The following is a 12,840-nucleotide window of genomic DNA, read 5'->3' as shown; positions in this document are numbered from 1 at the left end:
TCTTCTTCCTCTTGAAGATTTGAAGATCTTCAAGAACACCAAGAGCTTTTAAAATCTCAACTCCTTTAAATCAACTCCTTTTTGTCCCAAATTTCGGGTTCTAAACCTTCTTCACTAGGGAAACACCACCCAATAACTTTCAAACTTCAATTTCGAGTTCTACTACAAAACCCACTTTGAGTTCATCAACCTTCAAGGTCTTTTAATGGTGAAAAAACTCAAAAATGACTCAAATGACTTGAAACTCAATATTTGAAACCCTAATCCACTAAGAAACTCGGATCTAACACTAGAATCAACAAAACAACATGAAATTTTTGGGGTTTTAATTTTCCATTTTTTTTAAGAATCAAATCCCAAGATTAGATTTGTTGGAACAAACCTAAATGAGGCTCTAGTACCAAATGATACAATAAAGGAAATAAAAGGACAAGAAAATGACAAGGAAAACAAAGGATAACTAGATTGACACAACTAAAGACACAATTTGACAACCAAAGTTCTATAATAACTAAGACCTTCAAATTGTAATCAAATAGAGCACCAAACTCTTAGGATGACCTCAAGGGACTTGTGATCCCAAGCAACCAGTCCTCTCAACAAGGTTCACAATCAAAAGCTTCACAAGCTCTCTACTCACAATGAGTTTAGTAATTTCAATATTCATCCAAATCTACCCTAGGGAATGTTTAGACAAGTTATTTATACTAGAAAGCTAAGGAAGACAACTAAGCTATTACAATTCTACCCTTAATGAATTAAGGGTCTTGTTTGGTTGGTCTTCCTCGTAAATGAAACTTGAAAATGCTAGCCTTTAAGTAATAGCCTCATTGCAAGCATAGCCATCTTCAACACTTTTCTCCAATCCATCCTCCCATGCAATCATCAACACTTGGAATCCCCGGGAGGGCTCTAGAGTGTACTCAAGTACGTCCTTCTTCATGAATAACCCTTGCATTGCTTGAAGTTCACGAGCTTGGCTCCTTGTGAAAGGCCTTGATGCAACTTGGGTTGTATCACTTTCTATCTCCTTGCAGAGGCGAATCTAGGATTTATGAAGAATGGGTTCACCACTTAAAAAGGAAGGAAAAAATGTATTAAGTGGGAATTGATCTCTAGGTAAATAACTCAACCTTCAACCAAGTGCATCATTTAACATTTCTGTAGCATGGGTTTCAGCAGATAATATTATACTAATTTTAGAAATAGATACATAAGCTACCAAGTTTTACGGAGAGATGAAGTGTTTACGTGTCCCAAATTTAGCACCTAAAGTCGCCTCGTCTCCATGTATATATTATACTGGTAACGATCTGCCCGGGCCCAACATGAACAAAATTATATTATTCTATTATATAGTATTTGAAACTTGCAACTAATCTTTTTTTGCCTACCTAAAAAAATTTAAGGAGAACATGAAAATGTTAAAAATGGTTCATGTACTATAATATGATCAATATTTACTGACCGCAAGCCTAATTCGAAAATAGTTAAAAGTAATAAAGTAAATTAATTCTGTCATTTCTCGGCTACAGTTGGTACAATTACGAGCATAATCAACCTTTTTTTAAGTTTTTTTTTTGTGCTAATATTTCTTTTCGATCTTATTTTAAATAATAAACCCTCTCAATTCTTCAACTTTTCTAATGACAATTACTTGTTCACTAAAATTGTATGTTCAAAACATGGCTAATATAAAAGTAAGCTAAGCATCCTGCATTGGCGCAACATGGTGACTACATTTCTTTTTTAAAGGTATCTTTTCATGATTATTCAGTGTAACATAATGGTTGAAGAATTTGTAAAATTAGGATGAAATTCAAAAGTGATGCTACTAGAAATATTTACAAAATAATAAAAAATCTAGATATTAATTATTAGTAAATGAGGTTAAAACGATGAATAATTTGTGTGACAAATAATTCAATTCAACATTAAGTTATAAAAGTACTATAGCTTTGTTGGATCAAGCTATTTAATTTTTATTTTGAATTTCAAACTTCAAATTTCATAATTTTTTTGCTGAAAATTAATAAAATAAATTTAAAATTCATAATGAAATTCTTGTTAAAAATTCTTATGGCAATTGTGTCATATATAATGGGATAGATGTAGTAAAAAATAATCATTCTATCCTTTAATTTGTAATTTCAGTATCACAATTTTAATTTAAAAAAAAAAAAAAAAAAGCCAGCATCAGTTTCTGTTAAACTTTAAAATTAATCTAAGTATTATAAGTATTAATATTAAATATTAGAATTAGTTATAGTCAAGATAAACCAAATGCTCACTAACGACGGAAGAAAGCAAAATGAACTGTCAAAGAGATGGGGTCCACGGCATGGAGGAGAAAGTAGGGCCCACAAGTAATACGAAAAATACCATTGAGTAATCTAAGTATGTTTAGTATAATATTAAATATTAGAATTAGTTAGTCTAAGATATAATATTAAATATTAGAATTAGTTAGTCTAAGATAAAACAGATGCTCACTAATGATGGAAGAAAGCAAAATGAATTGTCATGTATAAAAAAAAGAGATGGGGTCCACTGCACGGAGAAGAAAATAGGGCCTACAGGTAATATGGAAAATATCATTAAGAATAAGGGCGTTTCCGTCAATTCACATTGACCCAAGCTCCTCTATTCTCTCTTTGTATACCAATAATAGTAATGTTAAGGCCGTGCTAAGCACGGGCCAAATTCGAATACTAAAATTCAAATGGATAATTACATTTAGATATAATTTCAAAAATAATATTTTGGTTTGAAATACTACAATTACCTACTTGTTCCTAGTTTTCTAAGTGATAAATTTACTATAATATTTCGTAATTACCTTCCTTGATAAATCTTTCTTCATAAAGTAGAAGAGGCTGCTATGTTGTCAAATCTTTTTAAAAATTAAATTTAATTATTTATGAAATCAATTCGATAAAAAGAAAAATAAACGAAAGATTCACAACTCTACATTTGAATGTATTTAAAGTGAACGTCTATGTAGATTAAAGCATGTAAATTTGTTAGTCATATATAAACCAGGCATATGTTTATCATTAGTTTTACTTCATTGTCCTTTTTTTCTTTTTTTTTCTTTTAATCTCTATTTCTTTAGAATGCAACTCAATATCTTTTCTTCTTCGATTCTTTTCCTAGTTGGATGTACTTCAATTATTCGTTATGAAGTACATATAATTAACATTTCAAACCACAAGGTAACTAAATGTTATAATGACAAAATAAACATGGTAGAGATCTTTGAAATTACCTTATTTATTTTCTTGTCTGCTTTTAACTTTTATTACTCCCCTCCATCTCAATTTATATGAGGATATGTGACTTGGCACGCAGTTTAATAATGAAAGAAAGACTTTCGAAATTTGTAGTTCAAAATAAGCTATATAAATTTGTTTGGCTATAAAGCATTTCATTAAGGGAGAATAGAACTTTAAAATTAATTTTTTACTAAATTAAAAATGTGTCATATTTTTAGGACTGACCAAAAAGAAAATGGTAAATAAATTGGGACGGGGGAGTATGTGTATTAATTATAAAAAAGGAAGTTTGACATGTATAAAAGACTTTTTAGAAATTTAAATTGTACAAAAGTATTAAAAAAAATGAACAAACAGTTTTTTTGAACTTTTAGTTACACGTGTTTCTATTAGTTGGTGACATTAGGTTCATAGTACATATCTTCTCCTGCAAAAAGTTAGTCAAAGAGGTCACATTGTCAAAAAGGGCGTGAAAGTGTCTTTATTCATGTGTAGTACCCTCTAGTAGAAGAAGCAATAAAGGATAAAAATAGGGGCAAATTTGGAAGAAGAAACTTTAGTCGGCAAGCCTAGTTATAATCTAACCGAGGACAACAAAACCTGTTAGATTGGCCCTTATATTAAAAATAAAAATAAAAATGTGGCTGCTTTTGAACCAGAGTGCAAATCCCATTAATTTTCCTGTTTGTGCATGATTACATAACTTTTTTTTGATTTTTTTTTTTGTTGGTATATAACTTTATTTTGAATGGCTTTTATAATACGAGTATATGCTTTGTTTGTTGTTTATTACGTGTATAGGTCGTTAAATTTTGATAAAAAGCAGTTCTCATAAAGCTACTTGACTATATTATTGATTATTGATTGCTTTGTGTTGCTAGTTTTATTCCTATCAACTTTTTGCTTCCATTTTTTACTCACTTCTTATTTTTGAAATGGATTCACGGTTCTACAAGTGGGAAGAAATGTGATTCCATAATTGCATATACTTAATCTGATTGTAATTCAAACATTTCAAGACACTAGCATGGATGTTCCTCCATGAACTTGCTTTTGTAGAAAAAATGTTAGACTGATTTTATTTATTATCAAATTAAACGACGATTAAAACTAAATGGAAGAGATCTTAAATTTAATAAACAAAGAATCATAAGAGGGGTTTGATCTTTGCATCATATACCAAAACGACAAAGGAAACACATCCTCATTGCAACTCAACAAAAAGTTCGAATTTCTTTGCCACAACTTGTGGACATTTCTACTATTTAGAAGAGTGAGTTTTACTCACTCTTCGTCCTCCGTCGTGGGCCCCTCCATAAATTAAAAAAAAATTTGGACCCCCCTCATATTAAACAGGCCCGCAAAAATAAAAAATTGTAAAAAAAATAAAAATTTTGGGCCCCTCCCCCCCCCCCCCCCCCCCCAATATTAAACAGGCCCATAAAAATAAAAATTAAAAAACAAATTGTAAAAAATATAAAATTGTGGGCCCCATATTAAACATCAGCCAGTATTAAAAAAAAAAGTGGAACCCATCACATCCAAACTCACGGAAAAAAAAAAAGTGGACCTCATATTAACAAAATCAAGCAATATTAAAAAAAAAAGTGAATCCCGTATTAAAAAAAATAAACAATGTTAAAAAAAAATTGTGGGCCCCATATTAAACACCATGCGTATCCGTAGCAAACACTAATATAATAAATTTTTAAATACGGAGCACAAACTACAATGTTATATTAATCGTGTTTTGAACATAGTATCCCATATTGACAAAATCAAGCAATATATATATATATATAAAAAATTAATCCCATATTAAAAAAATAAACAATGTCAAAAAAAAAAAAATTCAGACTTTGTATTCTTAGCAAACACTAACATAATAAAGTTTTAGATACGGAGCACAAATTACAATGTTATATCAATCGTGTTTTGAACAATATATATATATATATATATATATATATATATATATATATATATATATATATATATATATATATATTATGCATAAAAATAGTGCAAACTAATAATGTTCAAAAGGGTGGCTCCATACTAAACAACACCAAGCAATATAAAAAAAAAAAAAAAAAAAGAAACTATATAAAGTGTTATCCCTTCAAAAAAAAGGGGGTGGGCCCCATACTAAATAACACCGAGCAATAAAAAAAAATAAAAAAAAAAGTGGAACTCACCACATCCAAACTCACGGGAAAAAAAGTGAACCCCATATTAATAGAATCAAGCAATATTAAAAAAAAAAAAGGTGAATCCAATAAAAAAAAAACTATATAAAGCATGGGTTTAGACCCATGCTTCATCGTCTGTTGTCCCTTAAAAAAAAAGGGTGGGCCCCATACTAAATAACATCGAGCAATAAAAAAAAAGGAAGAAAAAAAAGTGGAACTCACCACATCCAAACTCAAGGGAAAAAAAAGTGGACCCCATATTAATAGAATCAAACAATATTAAAAAAAAAAGGTGAATCCCATATTAATAAAACAAAAAATGTTAAAAAACAAATGCTTAGAAAATCAAACAATTAAGTCAATAATGATGGACTCATTGCCACATACGTATCAACCCATTAGTGGGAGCAAATGAAATTATTGTACAACAATATACTTAAAATACTTATATATTAAAATAAAATAGAATTTAATTACTTTTTCATTTTTTCCTTACTCTAATAAATGTGAAAAGAGATTAATGTCATAAAAGAAAAAATAATATTAAATGGAGATCAAATAATTAATAAGCTAAATTAGTGAAATTATAATTCTAATTGACGTTTCCTTAAAAACCGTATAAAAAACAACATGACAAGTAAAATGAGTTAAAAAAAATATTTACTAAAAATTAAAAAATAGAAGTTCTTCATGGCCCCATATTAAACACCAACCAGTATTAAAAAAAAAAAAAAGTGGAACCCACCACATCCAAACTCTTGGGAAAAAAATGTGGGCCCCATATATATTAAACAATAACTAATATTAAAAAAAAATGAATCTCATATTAAAAAAACAAATAATGTTAAAAAAAAAATACTTAGAAAATCAAACAATTAAATCAATAATGATGGATTCATTGCCACATGCGTATCAACCCATTAGTGGGAGCACATGAAATTATTGTACAGCAACATACTTAAAATACTTATATATTAAAATAAGATAGAATTTAATTACTTTTTCATTTTTTTTCCTTACTCTAATAAATGTGAAAAGAGATTAATGTCATAAAAGAAAAAATAATATTAAATAGAGATCAAATAATTAATAAGGTAAATTAGTGAAATTATAATTCTAATTGACGTTTCCTTAAAAAACATGTAAAAAATAACATGACAAGTAAAATGAGTTAAACAAAAAATATTTACTAAAAATTAAAAAATAGAAGTTCTTCATTTAAATAGAAAATCAAATTTCTACTTCATTTCATCTTAAACATATAAAATTAATATAATAATTTGAATTAGAATTATCCAAATCAAATTTTGATAAAAAAAATTATATGTATTACTTTACTATTACTACTATATAGAAGAACCAATTTATAGAGGCAACATCGTCGTCCGTGTTCAGTCCTATTTTTTTATTTAAGAGTAAAAAAAATCCTTTGTGGTCCCACTCACTTTTTTATTTAAGGCAAAAAAAATGACGTTTTATACTTTATATTACCAACTCTTCTAAAAAGTAGACAAAAATAATTTATTATATTTCTATTTTTCTACTATATAGAAGCATCAATTTACCCATGCTTCGTCGACAGTCACTCTTTAAAAATAAAAAAAGTGGACCCCGCCCTCCTCAAACTCATGAAAAAAAAGTGGACCCCACCCTCTTCAAACTCATGAAAAAAAAATGGACTCCATATTAAAATAAAATAAAAAAGGCAACGTCAAAAAAAAAAAAAACGTGCATCCCATATACTAAAAAATCAAACAATATTCATATAATTCCCAAAGTATCCCCATCAAGTCAATAATAGTGGATTCATTGTCACATGCATATTAACCCATTAGTGAGAGCAAATGAAATTATTGCACAGCAAAAAACACGGACCTCATATTATGACTTCTTCAAAATATTTAATTGCTGTATTTTCTATTCCGCCATGTAATTTATTTATTATGTTTACTAAAATAAATATACTTAAAATATATATATTTAAAAAATAACATACAATTTAATTACTTTTTAATTTTTATTCTTACTCTAATAAATGTGAAAAGAGATTAATATCAAATGAAGATCAAATAATGAATAAGATAAATTAGTCAAATTATAATTCTAATTCGCGTTTCCTTAAAAAAACATGCAAAAGACAACATGACAAGTAAAATGAGTTAAACCGAGAATATTTACCAAATATTAAAAAATAGCATTTCTTCGTTTAAATAGAAAATTAATTTCTACTTTGTTTCGTTTCAAACATGTAAAATTAATTTAATAATTTGAATTAGAATTATCCAAATCAAAATTTGATAAAAAATAATAAGTATTTTACACTTTTAAATTAATCGAATTAAAATTGAAAGTATCAACTGATGCTTAAATATTGCTATTATTTTATCTCAAAAAGAAGAAAATAGTTTTCTTTTAAACAAATCTTCTCTTTTAAAAAGTATTAATAAATTTTCGTAGCAAACACGAATAAAATAAAATTTTAGATACGGAGCACAAACTACAATGTTATATTAATTGTATTTTGAACATAGTATGTATATATATATATATATATATATATGATCATTATCTAAACACAACTACATATACATAGATACACTATAATCCGAAATGTTGGGCCCGTGCGCAGCACGGGCATATGCCATCTAGTAATTTGAATAAAAAGAAAAAGAAAGTGGGGGTTTTGGTTTGGCCGGGGGAGAGGGGGGGGGGGGGGGGGGTGGTGTTATTGCACCATTTTAATGATTGATAGTTTGATACTGTATAATTTATAAGTTTTAAATTTGAAATTAATTAATTAGTAATTTAATGTTAAAGCATTTATAGATTTTAAGTAAATCGTAATGCTTTTGTTGAAGTGTTTACCTACTTCGCCTACAGGTCATGTCTCGTACAATGAGATGACTATGTGTAGTGAGAATCTATATAAGGAATTTTTACTCATTGCAATTTCTTTTAAGATTTAATTATTAATATTAACCCTAATCCATATGTAACCCCCTGAATTTGTCAATATTTTTTATTTAGACATCTCTACTAGGGTATGACCTATTAAACACTTAGTGGTCGTTTGGTAGATAGCCAAAATTATCTCGGGATTATAATTTCGGGACTAATTTATCCCACTTTTTGGCAGATGGGATAAAATAATCCCTAGGTTAAGTGAGATAAGGTGGGATATTCCACCCTTAGGATAAGACTTCATTTTGTACCGTGTTTGGTAGGAGGTATAAATTTATCGCAAATTTGTTCAAGGCGGCAACCACAAGCAAGGGCACCAACTACCACCTTTGTTGATTTCAAAGAATTGGTCTTCTCCATTAATGGACTATAAAGAAGGAATCAGATTTGCTTGAAGAAGACTAATAACGGTGATGTAGCAGACAGAGAGAGTTTGCTCTTTTTAATTCCAGGTGTCACTTAGTTATTTGCTTTCTTTTCAGATCGCGTTTGAGACTCACACTCTTTAATTTTGTGAGAGATTGTCACTCAAGTGTTTAATACACACAATTTGAATATAGATCAGGGGTTTAATAGGTTATGTTCGTGTCTAAATGGAAAATGTTGAGGGGACCACATATGTATTAGGCCTTGATATTAACTATCCTTTTATTTAATTATATTTAGTAGTTAATTAACTTTTCTAAACTACAAATGGTAGCTAGCTATATCAAAAATACATACCTAAACACATATATCTTTATTTTTTTCCAATCACTACCCTTTCAGATTTTTCATTTCTCAAAATCCTAAAAAATCTCTCTTCTCTTCTCTCAACCACCACCACCATGGTCGCGCCGCCCCTCTCTCTCTTCTTCCTCTCCCTCTATGCTCACACCCCTCTCTGTTTCTCTCTCTCTCTCTCTCTCTCTCTCTCTCTTTTCACTCTATCCTGTGAGACGATGGCACAGATCTGGCCATGTGTATTGTTGGTGGCGGCGGCGATGGCACTGATTTTGAGATGGTGGCGGAGAAGATGACGTGGAGGTGAAGAGATTAGGGTTTTTTATGGTGGTGGTGTCTCAGATTTGGGTTTTTGGTGGTGGTGGTGTCTCAGATTAGGATTTTGGTGGTGGTGGGGAGATTTTGGTTTTTGATGGTGGTAGTGTCTCAGATCTGGCCGTGTGTATTTGTTAAAAGCCAAATACAAATACATTAAAAAGTTTACATCTCACAAATACACTGTTTTTAAATGTATTTATCTATGTATTTTTTGAGTGTATTTTGTTAATAGTCAAACACACTGTTTTTGAATGTATTTGTCATGTATTTGAATTTTTTTATCTTGTATCTGAATGTATTTTGTTGAAATCCATTCAAATACACGACAATTTGAATATATTTGGCTTCATATGTAGTTGGAATGTACACAATGTATTTGAAATACATCATAAAAAGCCACTGAAATACATAAAAAAAAATCAGTAAAATACATCAAAAAATATATATTAATATCTAATTTAATAGCTCCACCGTTAAAGGCTAAAATCAAGGATCCTGTTTTTTTTTTACCATGTTCTCATGTATTTGTTGGCAACAAATACACGCGAAAACATACACTATTTTGCCAAAATGTAGCTACAAATGGTAATATTTAAAAGGATAGCTACAAATGGTAGGAAGCTACAATAAGGTAGTCATTTGAGTAAGTTTGCCTCTATATAATAACTAGTATTGGGAAGCCCGTGCTAAGCTCGGACCCAAGATCAAGGCAGAAAATTTCAGAATAGTTTAAATTAGAAAAGAGATAATTTGATACATGGTAAACAAATATAGTTAGATGTATTTAAGATATATTTTTTTTCTCCAAAAAACTGACTATAAGAGTAGTCGACCATTTAGTTTTGTTTTTCTTCACAATGGTTCAGAAAAAATATACTCTCTCCATTCCTATTTAAGTGTCTTGTTTTGAATGTGAATGAGGTTTAAAAAATAAAATAAAACTTTTAAATTTTGTGATCTTAAACTTGAAATGTAGAATTTTGGAATTGAAAAACTTCTTAAATATAGGAAGATGCATTCTTTTTGAGACAGACCACAAAAAAAAAAAAAAAACACTTAAATTAGGACGAAGGGTATATTATTTCAGCTAAGATTACCATATATATAGAATGATCCTTTTATTTCTTCATCACAGATTCTTTCTTTATTTTCTTTTAAAGATCTCATATCACCGTAAAAGTCGATGTTTAGCTAAACTAAAAATGGTTTAAGAGTTAGAAAAGATAAATAACTAAATTAAACTTCAAAAGTTACAAAATTGGTAAAAAGTTAAAAGTTAATAAAAATAAATGCAAAGATGGGATTAAGGAGCTGCCCACTTAGTAGTCACAATTACATCCTCCCTAACTTAATTAAGCAAACTGCATAAATGTAAAGTTTTTTTTCTTTTATTTTCAGATATCTTAATATAATAATTCTTGAAAAGTTTTGATACCATAATATACTTCAGTGCAAAATCTTTTAAAAAAAGTTGATAAAAGGACTTGTGGTTACACATCCGCGATTATTAACAGCCATGCTTTATGAACTATCTGGTTCCAAAAAAAAAAAAAAGTATCAAACTAACATTCTACATTTATTCTTTTGTTGAGGAATTATTGAACTTAGTTATAAATAAGACAAAATTTAAAATTTAAGAAATTGACACTTTATACTGATGTTAGTATATCCTAATTCTAATTGAATCAGATATATCTGAAATATGAAAAGTAGCTACTTTTCTTAATTTAAACTTTTTCTTTTCTTTTCAAAAATTATATGTGAGAAAATAACATTCCTCCCCCCCCCCCCCCCCCCCCCTTTTTTTTTATATGTGAGAAAATACCATTTCCCCCTTTTTTTCCTTGAAGTCTAAGTGGAATATTAATTTGTAAACTTTACGTCAATAATAATATTATAACTCTTCTATCAGTCCCAAGAAAGTTAGGATCAACTAAATTTAAATAATTAAATCATGTCTCAATACAATAACATACCTAAAAAATTTATTTGTTCTCACTTTTATTTTTCTAAAGGATCGATTTTGATTTTTTTTCCCTACTGTACAAAATTATGTTAAATAACATTCCTAAATTTATATTTTCAAAATAAAAGATAAGATCAAGAGAAATTAAATTATAATCTTAGAATTTATAAAGTGAAAATATTATTTAAAGACTTTCTCTCTCAATACCAAGTGAGGTCTTCAAAGTTATTAGTTTTAGTTAGTTTTTATCTTTGTGGATAGTTATTTCTTTTAGATGACATCATCATCATTCACAACTTTTTAAGCATTTTAAAGAGTCTTAATCTTTTTTATATTTACCAAATTGAAAGTGACAACCTAAGTAATAAAGGAATAAAATAGAGCTAAATATCTGACACAAAAAAAGCCTTGGTACATACTTCACTTGCAAAAAGTTGAACTAAGGGGCCATGTAATTACCAAAAAGGTTTGAAAGTGTCTTGATTTATTTGAAACATACTTTGATATATCATGCAATGAATAGCAAGTACACATGCAAGTTTGGAAGTGCTCTTCTTTTGATTAGCAAGATGCTCAACTAAATAGTTGATATGCAACTAAGGACTACAAAAATCATTGGATTAGCCCTTATTATATATAGTAATATAAGTGAAAATTTACTTGTCATAGCTACCCCTAAGACTTAATTATGAATAATAACTACCTTATTTAATATTTTAATTTTCGCAGCTATATTATTCTAAATTACATTTCATAGCTACCCAACTATATCTCAGTTACAGTGTTTCCTCATCTCCTAAATACACGGTCCATTAGACAATCATCTCCTCACCTAGATCTGTGAGATCTCACCCTTCTCTTTATCTCTTTCACCCCTCTCTTTCTCTCTCTCTCTCTCTGTTACTTATCCTCACCCCCAGATCTATGAGATCTCATCCCTCTCTTTCTCTCTCTCTCTGATCTCACTGTACTTTGTGGTTTGAATTAAAAATGAGTCATATTCATCCATGGAAGATTCTACTTTGTTCTTCAAATTCGATTCAATTACTTCAATAACCTGGGAGATGTAGAGAGGTGTGTCAATGACACTCGAAAAATTACAAATGTGGTTTGGTGGTAGGGATTTTAGGTACGTTGGTCCTGCTTTGCTTGTTGATCAGTCAAATAATAAGCTTATGAGGAAGCTCTGCTTTCGAACGATCCGGTGCCGCCTGCATTTTTGGTTACGAGAAATTTGCTGAGGTTACTAGAAGGTTTTTTCCGGTTGTTGTATTTTTTTTTTGGATATAGTGTATTTTTTTGTATTCGCTTGTATTTTGAAGGAAAAAATGTGTATTCATCATTTTTTTAGAGTATTTTTTTGTATTTCACCAAAGATTTGACTGGAATCCATGGTTTTTTCTCC

Source organism: Lycium barbarum, chromosome 4 (assembly GCF_019175385.1).
Source record: "Lycium barbarum isolate Lr01 chromosome 4, ASM1917538v2, whole genome shotgun sequence".
NCBI lineage: Eukaryota > Viridiplantae > Streptophyta > Magnoliopsida > Solanales > Solanaceae > Lycium > Lycium barbarum.
Note: the sequence above shows the minus strand (reverse complement) of the source record.